Source organism: Octopus bimaculoides, chromosome 26 (assembly GCF_001194135.2).
Source record: "Octopus bimaculoides isolate UCB-OBI-ISO-001 chromosome 26, ASM119413v2, whole genome shotgun sequence".
Taxonomy (NCBI): domain Eukaryota; kingdom Metazoa; phylum Mollusca; class Cephalopoda; order Octopoda; family Octopodidae; genus Octopus; species Octopus bimaculoides.
Genome location: NC_069006.1, coordinates 2,772,326 through 2,776,120, shown reverse-complemented (window position 1 = coordinate 2,776,120; position 3,795 = coordinate 2,772,326). Strand labels below are relative to the sequence as shown.

The 3,795-nt window shown below is 40.5% G+C and overlaps 1 protein-coding gene and 1 long non-coding RNA gene across 2 annotated transcripts in view; one reads left to right on the top strand and one right to left on the bottom strand.

Moving 5' to 3' along the window:
• LOC106868831 (cytochrome P450 3A7) overlaps positions 1 to 3,795 on the bottom strand; it is a 388,137-nt gene that overhangs the window by 49,136 nt on the left and 335,206 nt on the right. The gene's annotated exons all lie outside the window — the stretch shown is intronic.
• LOC106868832 (uncharacterized) overlaps positions 2,638 to 3,795 on the top strand; it is a 3,552-nt gene continuing 2,394 nt past the window's right edge. The window contains exons 1-2 of the long non-coding RNA XR_001409340.2: positions 2,638 to 2,773; positions 3,285 to 3,417. This is a non-coding gene — a long non-coding RNA (uncharacterized LOC106868832). The remainder of the gene's footprint in view (positions 2,774 to 3,284; positions 3,418 to 3,795) is intronic.

The window sequence follows — 3,795 nt, the reverse complement described above, 5'->3', positions numbered from 1 at the left end:
TTTTTGTCCGCCACTACATTCCTCCATGGCTAGATTTTATTTGCGTATACAGATTTAATCTGCGATCCATGGGACGAGCCGTTTTAACGTTGCGTCCTGCCCGAAGCTCGTCGAAACGCCAGTGTTAAAACGTGGGTAGCTGATGAAGTAGAATGTTCTCTATGTGGCTCGTGTGTTCTCGTCTACGTTTGTTTGCAATGTCCTGTACCCAGATATGCACCTATACATACAGGTGGATGTCGGTATGCACATACCTGTACGTATATATGCATATACTCATTTACTTTTGTTTATATATATATATATATATATATCAATATATATCACCTTAAATTAGCGGTTTGGCAAAACAGACCGATAGAATAAGTGCTAGACTTACAAAAAATAAGTCCTGGGGGTGATTTGTTCGACTAAAACCCCTTAAGGTGGTGCTCCAGCATGGCCGCAGTCAAAAGACAAATGACTGAAACAAATAAGTGAATAAAAGTATATATATATATGTGCATGTATATAGACACCTGCCGCGCAATGAGACACAAAAACTGAATCCAAGTGGTTACACGGCAAACTTCTTGATCACTCTAGTCATGCCTGCAACTGTGTACACATGATCACAGTGAAACCAAGCGGTTAAGATGATCATTTCTCAATCACGATTGTTATGTTCGATCTGATACCATGCCGTTCTGGACACATGTAATTTTTTATAGCTGCAGTTTGAAATTTGGTCGACTAAAACTCTACAACTCTGTAGAGGACCGTCGGATGGATGGTGGTATCCGTTATTCCAAAGCCACCGTCTTTCCATATCTCGACCACTTTTAAGTTTTTCAAATATTCACCTGAATATTTTTCAAAATAGGTAGTTTTTATGTAGCTATGTACGCTGATGACGAAAATCGCATTGAAAATCGCATTCTTTTCTGTAGAAATACATAAGTTAAGTTACGGCGGAATATTGGGTTATAAGTTACAACTTTTTAAATTTAATTCTAACCTATCAAAAACTTCCATTTGCGTATGCTGATCTTTATGTTGCAAATAAACAACAATTTCCAAGGATTTCTACCTTGTGAAAATGTCCCATAAATAATGAGCAATTTCAGTTTTGGCTACAAACAACTGCACAAGTTCTTTCGATGGATGTAATCTATGTGTGTGTGTGTGTGTGTGTGTGTGTGTGAGAGAGAGAGAGAGAGAGAATGGCTGAGGTTAGCGCGCGAGAATTTTACCCATTAGGTTTCGACTCTTTTTGGTAATCACGTTAAGCTCCCACGTTAAGCTCCCACGGAATCCTGTGTTCGAGGAGGGCTTATAACGTGATATAAAAAGCACGTCAACGATCCTTTCTACCATAGGCACAAGGTCTGAAATTTTGGGAGAATGGTTAAGTCGATTACATCAACCCCAGTGCTCTTATTTCACCGATCACGAAAGGATGAATGGCAAAGTCGTCCTCGGTGGAATTTGAACTCAGAAACTGAAGACGGATGAAATACCACTAAGCATTTTGCTCGGCGCCTGTAACGATTCTGCCAGATCGCCATCAAAAGAACATAAGCTTGAACATGGTATTCCTTTATTTCATCCGTTATGTATTTTTAGTGTGGAGGCGCAATGGCCCAGTGGTTAGGGCAGCGGACTCGCGGTCATAGGATCGCGGTTTCGATTCCCAGACCGGGCGTTGTGAGTGTTTATTGAGCGAAAACACCTAAAGCTCCACGAGGCTCCGGCAGGGGATGGTGGCGAACCCTGCTGTACTCTTCCACCACAACTTTCTCTCACTCTTTCTTCCTGTTTCTGTTGTGCCTGTAATTCAAAGGGTCAGCCTTGTCACACTGTGTGACGCTGAATATCCCCGAGAACTACGTTAAGGGTATACGTGTCTGTGGAGTGCTCAACCACTTGCACGTTAATTTCACGAGCAGGCTGTTCCGTTGATTGAATCAACTGGAACCCTCGACGTCGTAAGCGACGGAGTGCTGACAACATTTTTTAGTATTTGGCAACATAAAATGTCACTCAATAAATGAAATCCGAACACTGAAACATATGTAACATTCAGCTGCCACTTTGATGTGGCGACTGGCTCTCTTCTATTTTCTTTGTTGCAAATCAGTGGCCGATGGTTACTTTGTTTACAATATATAGTTGACAAAAGCGGATCTTAGCTATCACTCAGTGCACAGGTGCTCGCGGCTGAAGACAAGCTAAATAGCTGAGAACTGAGTCATTCTTACGATCCTGAGAAACGGAGGATGGAGAGTCGCTGAAGAGTTCACAGAGTATGTGACGAAATATTTCAGACAACGGATACTAAAATAAGAATATAATAAAGTTGAAATGAAGAATGGGCATATAGTGCGTTTGATTATTCGGCGGAAAAGAAGTCACACATACACACACACACACACAAATTAGTGTATATTCCAAACAAACAGCTTTCCTTGGAAACATATAACTGTTATCAGTTAGATCTTTTTCTTGTATGACAATGCATTTTTTTAAAGATTTTATGTATTGTTCCGAAAACTACATACATATGTGTGTATGTATGTGCATCTGTATATACATTATGCTGTTTGAAAGATATATGTATATATATATAAATACTCGTATTGTTGTTGTTTCAGGTGAATTTATAGAGACAATGGGTTTAATTGTATCAAGACGCAAATTCAAAGAAGATGAGCTAGTAAAGGTGAATGTAGATGTGGATATGTTAAAGATGATGCAAAAAGGCCATGGAGGTTGGGATCCCCGGATGGAAGATGTAAGTAGCGCCCTCTCACTTGTTTGCATTTTACTATATGATCTATGACAACTATAATAACGAAGTAGGCGCACATGTTGCTGGCGGTTTCAAATATTCATGTCGCAGTCACATTTGAGTTCGAATACTTCTGGCGTTCGCATCGTAGTCACCGTTTGTTTTTAGATTCGAATACTATTTGTGCCACAGTCACGTTTGTTTTGGGTTCGAATAACTCTGATATTTGTACCATACTTACGTATTCTTGGTTCTAATACTCCTGACAATCGCCTCATTGTCACATTTGTTTTATGCTCGAATACGTCCGGTGTTCATATTCGGGCACAATTGTTTCTCATTGAAACACCGTTGATGTCCACGTCATATTCACGTTTGTTTTGGGTCCGGAAAACGTCTAACGTTCATGTCACAATCACGTTTCTGTATATCTCTGTGTGTGTGTGTGTGTGTGTGTGTGTGTGTGTGTGTGTGTGTGTGTAACTAATTCTTGTTTATTTTCCTCTATTTTTAGCTTATAGGGCAAGTTGGTTCTGTCCATGGAATCTACCCTTCTGGTGATGTAGTTGTGGAATATAGAGAGATTAGAGCGTATTTGACCTTTAATCCTGACGCTTTAACAAAGGTCAATCAGTGAGGCCTCTTAGGTGATTATTAACTTTTACTTTTTCTAAGGCGGCGAGCTGGCAGAAACGTTAGCACGCCGGGCGAAATGCTTAGCAGTATTTCGTCTGCCGTTACGTTCTGAGATCAAATTCCGCCGAGGTCGACTTTGACTTTCATCCTTTCGGGGTCGATAAATTAAGTACCAGTTACGCACTGGGGTCGATGTAATCGACTTAATCCCTTTGTCTATCCTTGTTTGTCCCCTCTATATTTAGCCCCTTGTGGGCAATAAAGAAATAAGAAACGTTAGCACGCCGGGTAAAACGCTTAGCGGTATTTCGTCTGTCTTTACTGAGTTAAAATACCGCTGAGGTCGACTTTGTCTTTCATCCTTTCGGGGTCGATAAATTAAGTATTAG